The sequence below is a fragment of the Dermacentor andersoni genome, chromosome 10, assembly GCF_023375885.2.
Source record: "Dermacentor andersoni chromosome 10, qqDerAnde1_hic_scaffold, whole genome shotgun sequence".
Lineage (NCBI taxonomy): Eukaryota > Metazoa > Arthropoda > Arachnida > Ixodida > Ixodidae > Dermacentor > Dermacentor andersoni.
In genome coordinates this window covers 67,887,027-67,899,372 of record NC_092823.1, presented here as the reverse complement: position 1 = coordinate 67,899,372, position 12,346 = coordinate 67,887,027, and the positions used below count along the sequence as shown (strand labels likewise).

At 41.5% G+C, this 12,346-nt stretch overlaps 1 long non-coding RNA gene across 1 annotated transcript; it reads right to left on the bottom strand.

The window, feature by feature from the left end:
• Positions 1 to 218: 218 nt before the first annotated feature.
• Positions 219 to 12,190, bottom strand: LOC129380681 (uncharacterized). Its single transcript, XR_008608877.1, has 2 exons — positions 11,945 to 12,190; positions 219 to 332 (listed from the first exon to the last, which is right to left on the bottom strand). It is a non-coding gene; the product is annotated as an uncharacterized lncRNA (long non-coding RNA).
• Between the last annotated feature and the right edge of the window lie 156 nt (positions 12,191 to 12,346).

Genomic DNA, 12,346 nt, shown 5'->3' with positions numbered 1-12,346 from the left:
TTGAGGACATAAATGGCACTCAAATGGCATTTTGCCTGTGTGGACGCACACGTGTTACTCCAGATTAATGTTTTGTGAGAATGTCTGAGGCTATGAAGGGCACTGAGATGACCTTTTGCTTGTGAGAGTGTGCGCAGTGTTCCTTCAGCTTGAGTGTTCCTGGAAGCTTCGATGGCACAATAGGAATTCAAACAGACAATGGCTTGCACAGATCCTGGTGAGATTTCAGATCAGAATTTATCCATCTCCTAGGCACAGGAGTTACTGCGGTGGTGGTAGCTTTCACGTAACTGCACCCTCTGGATTTGCTGGACTGCTGGAATGGCTCAATGCTGCACCAAGAAAATAAGATAGGTTACCCGAGTAACGTTTTTCGCTCAAGAACAAAACTGTAATTACAAAATGCCAAAGAAATGAAAGAACATAGATAGTATTGCTAAAGATCAGCCTTAATTCAATGTCTTGGCAGTGCTTTCACAAAAAATCAGACCACAGCAGGTCAACCATTTTGATTTGGAAAGTATATTTTTATGATTGCTTAATGACCAAGTTTATGAAATTTGCACATATTTTAAATTAAAATATTCAACTGTAAGATATAGTGAGAAGAGTGGGAGCATGGTATGAGTGCAAGCTGCCCTTGCAGTCAACTGCAACAGCCCAAACATTCAGTGATACCATCATGGGCCTGATGACCAAATTAAGAACAGCAGAACTGTCTCAAACTAGGTTTCACTATACTGTCTGTTGTGGTAGACAGCTACATTCCTGAAATTTATAAATGCTGCCGACTCACTTAAGTACAAGGGAAAATAAATATGTAGAAAATATAAACATCAAGGGCAAAAGAACACAAATATTGGAAAACAATATGAGAGCGAAACAATACAAAACACAAATATGACTACATATCTGCAAATGACAACACCCTTTATTTATTATTTTATAAATACTGCGATCTTAAACAAGATCTTAGCAGCGTGGTACACGAGTAAGTTCACGAAACAATATAAATACAAAAATGGGGAATTGTACTCAAAAATTCTTCAAACAAGCGCTTCACACAAGCGCAAAAAACAGGCACAAGAAACACAGGCGCAAAAAACACAGGCGCAAAAACAAGCGCTTCAAGGTTACATCAGCGATACTTCCCAATCATACAGTAAAACAGTGCTATCACTGACAATCTCAGCAAGTGCAAAAAAAAAGAAAAAAAAAAGTTAAAGATATGTTTCGAAAAGTGATAATGAGTCCTGTGTTACAGTTTTATCGGCCAGCTTATTCCAATTTACTATAGTTCTCGGAAAAAAGGAATACTTGAAGCAGTTGACACGTGTTGTAAACGGAGTTACAGCTAGTGAGTGTCGCTGTCTGGTAGCGTAACCTGTTGCATAGGTGATAATGCGAGACGAGTCGATGTTGTAGTGACCATTTATTATTTGGAAAAAGAATTTTAAACGACATGCACGGTTTCTGTCACTTATAGAAGGCAAGCCGCTCCGAGATAAAAGGTTAGTAATAGAACTACGCCCATATGTATTGTAGATGAATCGAACTGCTTTTTTCTGTAAGCTTTCTAGCTTTCCAATATCGCTTTTAGTGAACGGGTCCCATATAACTATAGCATATTCTAAAACGGGGCGGACTAGTGTTTTGTATGCCAATAGACGTACTGTTGGTGTGGAGGATTTTAATACGCGTCTTAGAAAAAACAACTTGCGGCGACAGTTTGCTATTACTGTGTCAAGGTGCTTTGACCAGGAAAGATCCTTTGTTATGTACAAGCCAAGGTACTTATATTGCGCTACCTCTGCCAAAAAAGCGTTTTCTGTGCCATAGCGATATACCAGTGGCTTCTTTTTTAATGTTATCCGCATATATACTGTCTTTTCGAAATTAATGCTCATCTGCCATTGTCTACACCACTCAACTACCTTATTAAAGTCCCTGTTTAACCTAAGTTGGTCTTCTTCCGTTGTTATTTCATCGTACAGAACGCAGTCGTCAGCGTAAAGCCTGATTTTAACAGAGAGGTTAGTGACAATATCGTTTATATATAACAAAAAGAAAAGGGGGCCAAGAACGGAAGGAGATTAATTCCATTGTTTGCCTAAGAAAAAAATTTCTTTGTATAAGTATTATTCACGGCACATAGGTCCTGTATCATTCTACTCTTATATTGAATATTTGCACGAGAAACAGGACACAAGTAAAATGATTTCATTATGTTGGACTTTGTTGTATACTACATGCAAGAGTTGTAACTTGTTTGGTGGTTCTCGACTGCAGCAATTCAAGGTGGAGAGTACTCAGCATCTCCGACATACTATAAGTTTTTCTGTAGCAATTGTAGATGAAACTAAGGATTATTTGCTGTACTCTTTCCAATTTATCAATATTTTTTGGCGTATGGATACCACAGAGCTGACGCATAATCAAGACAAGGTCTGACAGCGTAGTGAACGTTGCTTTACCTGTATAGGTGCTCCAATGAATTTACAACAAAGAGGTCCCTAAGTTCTGAGAGCATTATCACAAATGTTTTCAATATGCTCATTCCACATCATGTATTCAGTTAGTTACCCGAGGTACCAATATGTATAAACTTAATTAGGTAGTGTTACCAGTGACATAGGGAAAGTGTAAACGTCTCGTCTCATTCCTATGTTAATAAGAGAGCACTTACAAATGTTCCAGCTCATTTCCCACTCTTTACACCTGCAGAAAACCGTTCTCGGCTTGTGATTTAACTAATATATACAATACATTGACGAAAAGCTTTGTTTCAAATCAGAATCAACTATATTTGTTATGTCATTGATTATTAAGAACAGAAAGAATCCAACGAGTCACCCCTGTGGTACAGATGACGTGAAAGCAAACGCCTCAAATACACTTCCGACTGACATACTGAACACGGTTTTCGGGATAGGCTCTGATAAAATGCACAGATACTGTGTCTATTCCGACTGCATAAAGCTTACATGGAGCTCTTGGTTCAAAGGCTTAATCAAAGGCGTTGGAAAAATCTAAAAATACAGCATCTACTTCTTAGCCATTATTACAGGAAGTCGTGGTATGAGATAGTAAGCTGAGTGACAGTAAACAAGCCTTCTATAAAACCATGCTGGACTTCATACAGCATGGTGTCTTCATGTAGGTATTGTTTAAGGTGCTGTGTGATTACATGCTCTAACATTTTGTGGCCAAATTAGGTGAGTGAAACAGGACGATGATTCTGCATGTTTAGGGGTTCATCTCACTTAGGTATAAGTGCAAATCAAGAAGCTGTAGTCAGTAGGAACAGTACACTGCACAAACCGTGCATTAAATGCAGACCATTAAGGTAGATACATTCCCAATCGTTTCCTCTCCTAATTACACCTTGGTGATATTCTTGATACTCTTCACCTAAGATTTACACACAATACATTGCAACAAGAAATCGATGTTACTGTCACCTGAATAAAACATTTTTTAAACGTCACTAATGGCCTACAAAAGGCATCAGTCCTAAGTTTGATCCTTAAACTGGGACAAATTTTTCTTTGACTGCCAAGTTTTATTTCTGAGAAATCCGAATTGTATTCATTTTAATATTTGCACTATGCTAAGGTTAATGGCGATTTTTCTTTCATAAAGCTTTCTACGCTATTAGGTTAGGTATGTCTACACCATCTTGGCAAGTGTCACCTATTGTGGCTTTGTCTGTTTCATTCAGCTCTGCAGCCTTCAAAACAGAAGTGACAAGAACAATATAAGTGAAGGCGCCATTATCAAAATGGTGGTAGCAGAGGCTATTAGGCATTCTCAGTGCAATGCCAAAAAAAAGCGGTCTGCTGCATAAGCATAAGCCCCTGAGTCAAAACACAGTTGCTGGCATCACAAAAATATACATCAATGCTCCTCTTTCCAGTGACCATACAACAATAATTTTCTTTAATATAGGACGCAAAACAGTATGGTTCCTCAGGTGACAAACGGAACACTAGCACAATGCCATCTTAAACTAAAACTGGCTACATTTGACCAAGCTGGCTGCGTTATTCCCAGTATTCTGTGGTTTCAAGGCCCCTGCTTATTCTTGCAGCCAATTTATTGCATGCCATTAAGCAAAAACATCTTTTTGAGCAGCGCATATGATGTGATCTAGCACCTGTTACAGACACATTTTCTGAAAAACCGCTCTACGATACATTCTACACACCACTGCTTTACACCTAGAGAACACATTGCAGCAAAGTTCAGTGGTCACTAAGTCTGCATAATGTGGTGACCTATGGTTGCAGTATTGCTGCTGTTAATTTTCACTATTAGAGCTATGTTACCGCTTCATACTTTCTTTTGATACTGTAAAGAACATGAACCTTAATAATGCAGACAAGTGTGCAACGAAGAAAAGGATAATGCTAACTTTGCAAAGGTAGCTGAACCAGATAAAATCTCTAAGCTTCAAGCAGTGCATAGAAAGAGTACACAAATCAGAGGCTTTAAGAACTCTGGTTCCTGATGAGCAGCAACCAGCTACACACTACATGCACACACGCAAACACACAAAAAAATGCAGGAATCACACACATTACGCAAAACACGATAAACAAAAACAAAGTATTGAAATAGCATGTCTCACTGGCATATATGTTAAAACATGGCTCTTCTGCATCAACAAAAGCAGCGAAATTAAAATTGCAATATAAAAGAAAAGGTAAACAGAAAAAAATAAATCAGTTAGCACACAAATGCTTTCATGCAATTGAAGGACTGTCGCCTTAAATATAAATATATTTTAGGTATATCAAACTTTTATAATGTTCATAAATATGCCTTCCAGAAAAATCAAAATGAACAATGTATGCAATATTATACAGCAGAAAGTGCAATAAAAACTGTTTTGAATCTGCAATGCTCGTTTCAATGCTGAGGCTGGAGAAACAAGGGCGTACCTCTTTTAATGGCACCAAAAGATACAAAAGAACAGACTGGTACGCTAGTTGGTAGTGCATAACTTGATCTAAAATAAAGCTTCGTCATTAGAATATATGAATCACGCATGTACTGCCTCAGTATACGAAAATGGCATCCATCGGAAGTCTCATTGTGAATATTTTATAGATGAATGTCCAGTAGATATCCTGCACATCTAGCTGACACATATACGAAAAAAAAAAAAAAAACAGTCGTTTAACGTGATCGAACTTTCAGTTTCCGCTTTAGAATATACATGTTTTCTGGTTTTTAATGGGGCTATGATGTACTATCGCGCTCAATGTGAGCTACAACGCGAATGGGCATGGTAAAACGGTCGCGCGTTGTAGCTCGTACTGAACGCGATAGCATGTGACAAATCGAGACCACCGAACGTCCGAAATTACGTCTAATTGATAAAAACATATACCATAATGCATAAACGAAGATTTACGCCCAAATGAGTGTTTGTAATTAATGACAATGTAGCGAATGGGTACAACCACACACAGAGACACATGTAGCTGGAGTGCCTGAATGCTGGCGTAAGTTGACCACTGAAATAATGAAATAACATTACTATAAAAGCAGGTGTTCTTTACTTGCTGCTACCAGTGTCACCGGCTATAGGAGAGGTTGTGCAGCGTGAGCCAAAGAAGAGGCGATACATGAGAGATATGCACTTAATATATTTGCGCGAATATAGCGCGAGTTTTCCCCCCGAAATTTCGAGCCTTGGAACACGCCTCGCATTATATTCGGGTTCATCACATGAACATAACATGCGCTATTTTTCTTTTACTGTATCTAACGCTTACGTTTCACCGTGCGCGAGAGCGCGCGAGCTGGGAGTTCCCACTGTTCATTTCGCCCCGCCTTTATCCTCCCTGTTTAAGATGGTCTTAGTGCCGCATCAATATGGTTACGGCGTATTTATCGAAACCTGGTGCAAGACAATCAGCGGCGATGTGCAGGCGCGGCAAGCGAGCGGCCTTCGAAGTCGCCCGGAGAATCGTCGCACAGTGCCTTCGCCGTATTCGATTCTATTACGGGTATGTCTGAAGTGCTGCCTGCTGAATAACTGTGGTCGTGTGGGGGGCAGTAATCGTCATCGCCGACGGTGATGAAGAAGTCAGCAGTAACAATTGCGCCTTGCGAGCACCCGCTTTTATACATCGTTTCCTGTTTCCTTTTATATATATATAGTTTTTGTAAGACCGAAAGTCCCCTCTCAGGTTATATTAGTGGTTGCATCATTTTGTGCATATATGCTAAGTGTTTAATTGGTTTTTTAGTGACATGCCATAAAGGACCATGCGCAGTGTCCGACAGCCGCTGAGCCAATTCGTACATTTAAGAAGATATGTTGATGCAGCTTTGTCTTGCAGAGGCCGACAAATTTAATGTCTTGTCATTAGTGACAAGAAAAGCGAGCATAATAAAGTGTGTGGCGCGAAAAGTCTTCACCAGTGGTTCAGCCAGGAATTTATACTTTGAAATTGAGCCTTTAGGCCACGCGTTCACATGTGCTAGTGCGTTCCAACAGGTTGCGCAGTGCTTTGCACAAGTGAGAGGCAGAAAGTTTTTTTTTGCGTAACCACTGTTGACGCACGAATGATGACGAAATATAGAGCAGCTATACAAAAGCGATGACGGCGGCTCGTCACACGGGGGAAAACAGCAATCATCACATACAGACGTCAGTGACAGTTCATCTGGCTGTTAGACAAACTTCCGGCTAAAGGATATGGTTCTGTGTTTTGTTCTGGACTGATCGAACAGTAGTAAATGGAGTGAATTATGAAATCAGAATCAAATTTATTCTAGCTATATATGCGGGTGCGCATGCAATGACCACTATTATGAGAATAAGGTTTAGTGGAGATCAATGTGGACGTAGGAGGAAGAATACATGTGGCGGAAGTATTACATTTCCTTTACGAAAAATCACAAGATTTCAATACTTAAAAATGGATATGTTTATGACACTATTACATCGTTCATTATTGCTTTCTTTTTTTTTTCTAGGTGTATACTATCGAGAAAATAACTATTTAACGGGGAACAAAATTTAATGAAGTGGATATTGCCTTACGCAGTTCTCGTAATAGTCATCTGAACTGCGGAAAGAGTCAAGCAAAATTGTTCGCGAACGGCGTGTTAATTGTAAACGGCCCTGTTGCAGCACAGCAAAAATCGTCAAACGATCTAAGCACAGGCGACTCGTGGACTGTACAGTTCTAGGAAAACATTTCAGTTGGATGTTTTCACTGGGGAGGGTGGAAGAAGCGATTATACAAAGCCGAATTGTGAAGAGATGTCAAAATCTGCAATTTTTGTACCTATTCTCGATTCGTCTAAGAATAATTAAGGCTGCATGCCAATCAATTTAAATCAGAAAATGGAGCATTTCTGTTGTCGAAGTGGATTTGATTGGGAAGAACTAGAGTTAGATAAAATTTTTCCAACTTTTGTTCAATGAACTAATGACATTCAACAATCAAGCAGTTAAGAATTAATAAATTCATGGTATACCAAGAGTGTTTTTTTCAAGCGCCGTCTCCTGTGAAGCATATCTACCATTTTCGTGCAAAGCTCCCTGGAATGCGTATTGACTCTGTATGCATGCACGCACCTATCGAACTTTGAGCACATATAGACATGATGCTTTGACGATAAATATTTATTAAAATTAAAATTATTTATTTCTGCCTTGTAAAGGCACAAATAGCGAAGGCGCAGAAAAAGCTGTCAGATACAGATTGACAAAGCCGCAGTCCCCTTTCGCTTGGCAGAGCCTTTACAGCGAGACTTTTAAAACAAAGATAATTGCACACGGTAATAACAGGTATACAATAATGAGCAAGAACAAAAGGAAACAAAACAAGATTATACAATATTTATACAGTACTCCCAAAAAAGAAAACAGAACCTACATGCTAAGGTACATAGCACCCAAAGTACTGTTCGACGCATTGAAGAGGTCAAAATTATTGTATACATAAGCTATATACATATTCGTATAGAGCTACCAATCCCTGCAAAATATAGAAGGCAGATTTTCATTACACACATGCACGCACGCACGTGCACAACACACATGCCAAAAGGAAACGGCGACGTGCTCACAGGAAGCGCCTGAAAAAAAGAAAGGAAAAGTGTGGGGAACCGCGGTCGTCTTGCGCGGTCGCATCTCCTTCTCCCAGAAGGAATGAAGAGGTTCTTGGAAAGCAGGTACGGGCGATTCCCTCCGTCAGCGTCAGCTCCCACCAGCGAGGACGGGGCGAGAAAGCGAAGCAGACCTTTTTTTGCTGTTGTTTTCTTCGTCAGGCGCACCGCCGTCTGCTCGCAGGGGCGCAGGCGAGTTCCTGCCAAATGGTGTGGGGTCGCAAACAGTGGTACTAGAGAGCCAGCCACTATAGTGACGCGAGTGAGCTCGTTCCGCGTCTCTTGGTACACTACTTGGTGCATTTCTGTTATCATGGACTGCGCATATAAATGCAAACTACACAAAAGTGACATGGTCAAGAACAGTGCAAGCCCTTTCCATGCAGTGGAGCTGCCGTATCTCGCCGTTCAAGATATGCGTACTCGTAAGTGCCATTTTAATTTCACGTTGTGTAGTGCATGACCGTCTTTTTCATCATCATCAGCCTGGTTACGCCCACTGCAGGGTGAAGGCCTCTCCCAAACTTCTCCAACAACCCCGGTCATGTACTAATTGTGGCGATGTCGTCCCTGCAAACTTCTTAATCTCATCCGCCCACCTAACTTTCTGCCGCCCTCTGCTACGCTTCCCTTCCCTTGGAATCCATTCCGTAACTCATAATGACCATCGGTTATCTTCCCTCCGCATTATGTGTCCTGCCCATGCCCATTTCTTTTTCTTGATTTCAACTGAGATATCATTAACTCGCGTTTGTTCCCTCACCCAATCTGCCCTTTTCTTACCCCTTAACGTTACACCTATCATTCGTCTTTCCATAGCTCGTTGCGTCGTCCTCAATTTAAGTAGAACCCTTTTCGTAAGCCTCCATGTTTCTGCCTCGTACGTGAGTACTGGTAAGACACCAGCTGTTATAAACTTTTCTCTTGAGGGATAATGGCAATCTGCTGTTCATGATCTGAGAATGCCTGCCAAACGCACCCCAGAACATTCTTATTCTTCTGATTATTTCAGTCTCATGATCCGGATCTGCAGTCACTACCTGTCCTAAGTCGATGTATTCCCTTACCACTTCCAGTGCCTCACTACCTATCGTAAACTGCTGTTCTCTTGCAAGACTGTTAAACATTACTTTAGTTTTCTGCAGATTAATTTTTAGACCCACCCTTCAGCTTTGCCTCTCCAAGTCAGTGAGCATGCATTGCAGTTGGTCCCCAGAGTTACTAAGGTATTCTCCATTAACTCTTATCCCCAATTCTTCCCAATCCAGGTCTCTGAATACCTCCCGTAAACACGCTGTGAATAGCATTGGAGAGATTGTATCTCCCTGCCTGATGCCTTTCTTTATTGGGATTTTGTTGGTTTCTTTATGGTGGACTACGGTGGCTGTGGAGCCACTATAGATATCTTTCAGTATTTTTACATATGGCTCATCTACACCCTGATTCCGCAATGCCTCCATGACTGCTGAGGTTTTGACTGAATCAAACGCTTTCTCGTAATCAATGAAAGTTATATATAAAGGTTGGTTATATTCCGCACATTTTTCTATCACCTGATTGATAGTGTGAATATGGTAGATTGTTGAGTAGCCTTTACGGAATCCTGCCTGGTCCTTTGGTTGACGGAAGTCTGAGGTGTTCCTGATTCTATTTGCAATTACCTTAGTAAATACTTTGTAGGCAACGGACAGTAAGCTGATCGGTCTATAATTTTTCAAGTCTTTGGCCCGTCTTTTTCAAGTGAATAAAACTCGCTTTGTATTGCGTAAATGGTTTTGCAACGTATGATAAACTTCTTGTTTTTTGTGTTTATTTTTTCTGACAGGAAGAAAAAAAAAGGCTTTATATGAGAACAGATCAAGCGTTCGAGAGTTGGGACAGGGAAGTGCGAGACATACTTTCATGTATATATTCCTAATATTTTTTCGTCTTGTAAGCGTGACGTATTTTCCTTAATTTTTCTCTAGGAAACACTGGAACGACACTGCTTAAATTGAAGAACAGTGTGTGAATGACCTGCTACGCTCGGAACTGTTATCACCACTCGGGAAGAAATCAGGTAAGACGCTTGTCTGGTTGTCATTGCGGAAAAGTCATAATTATATTAAATTGCTTTCGTTCCTTCCCACAGATGAAAAAACAAAACTGTAAATACATGTACGATATACGTCTGGTGCATTGCAGGTAAGAATGGATTGTGTGTGGCACTTCTCCGCATGTGGACTAGAGTAGATCTAGGAACATCAGACAAGAAGATCTACACGTACGTGAAACCCTGCGGACAGCCCATATGTAAGTTGTTCCTCAATTTTTCTGTTGTTGCATTTTCGTAGTTTACATGTAATACTTTGTCACCGCGGTCTCGATGTTATGTATTCCTATACATTTGTCTCGTGGCAGTCTGCGTGCTATTTCGTTTGTGCAACAATGTGTTGTATTCATTTATCGCGCTGCCTGGATGTTCTTTTGTTTTGTTTTTTGTTTTTTGCAATGATATTCTGAGCCAAGTCAGTAAATCTATCCTTCCTGTCCTCATGTTTCCTTGGGCGGCTCTAAAGCGAGAATTACGTAGCAGAAGTGAAATGCACTAATTTTCACTGAAAGTGCACAGTATATGTTCATTACATGCATGTGCAAGGACAAAATAATTATTTTGTGTGTGGCTGTGTCAGGATCGGGATTTCTTGCACACGACTGTGAAAAAAGTCCACTATAAATCATCTGCATAGTTCACAGAGTTATTCATTACTATATAATTTGTTTGTTCGTTTGTTTCAGTTTTTACGAGCACTGCAACTATCAAGCTTCACTCTCGACGGTGACAGAGAAATGCCGGATGCTATACCGTTCAGAGCCAAGAACATGGGAACGGCTGAAAGAGAGCCTCCCGGGCAGTATGGGAAACTCTCACAGCAGACCAGCTCTGTCCTTTAGCTGTATCATACTATTTCAGGGAACAAAGACTACTTGCAAATTGTTAACTCTGCTGCACGAAAAAATTTATGTATTTTATGATTGCAAAATAAACACCTATAAAGAGAAAACATTGCGTTCACTTGTTTCTTTTGTTGCGTATTCACACTAACGAGTACAGAGAATTAGAGGTGTTTAATTAGGTTTCACTTGTGAATTACGCGCATATCGCGTATATTAATTGGCAGCGCGAGTTAAACGCCTCTAATAAACTGTATATCGCTGACCTGAAAACGCAACACGCAGCAAAAAAAGAAAAACCTGATGTGTCTTAATATACAGAATAATTTTTTTAAAAAACGTCCGCACCCGACCGATGGCCAACGGCAAACCGGTGCTTACGAAATATTGGGCCGTAGTCGGCCCGCATGCAGTGTGCACTCGGCTACGTCGGCTACAGTGGTCGGGCCTAAGTCACTTGCCGATTGGTCGGCGGACGTGAGGCCACTGTCAATCCCCGATACCGGCCCTCCATCAGGCGCCGAGGTCGGGCCAACCGTTTTGCAGTCGGCCAGAGACATCGGGCCGATATTGTAACGGGGACTTTCTGTTGCTTGGGACGTCCGGCCCCAACGGCACTTCCCCGGCTCAAGCCCTGATGGGAAGGAAATTACAAACTCGTCTCCCACAACTACCGGAACAACTAATGCCGTCGTTACCATGCCACACCAGTTTCAGGGAAAAGGACTCGTGGAACAAGGCACGGCAAGCGACGAACTACAATCGCCGTCATGCTTCAAGCCAGTTGTCCCCTCTGAGTCCTAGAGACTATGTATGGGTCACTGACACACGCTGCAATGGTGAAGTACTCTCGCTGGCTCAGCGTCCGCGGTCCTACCTTGTTCAGACCCCCAGAGGTGTCCTTCAGCGTAATCGTCGACACCTGCTGCTCCATTCATCGGAAGGGACCCCAGCCCAACTGGCAGCCTCTCCGCCTGTCCCTCACGAGATCATGCAGCCTGCAGCACCTCAAGAAAATCCAACGCCGCCAGAAGTGACGCCGAATGAAACGATAAGACAGACTCGCAGCGGTCGCATAGTGATACCCACACAGTAGGTCGTGGTGAGACCATAGAATAAAGAACCACAGCGACGGTTGGACTTGTAGAGCTGTGTCATAAAGGTGAAAAGGAGGGATGTAGAGGTCGCCACCTGTGTATATAAGGTGGCGCTACAATCTGAAAAGACCTTGTCTTTTCAAGGGGCTTTCGGGAGTGGGCTTTCGGGAGTGGGAACAAAC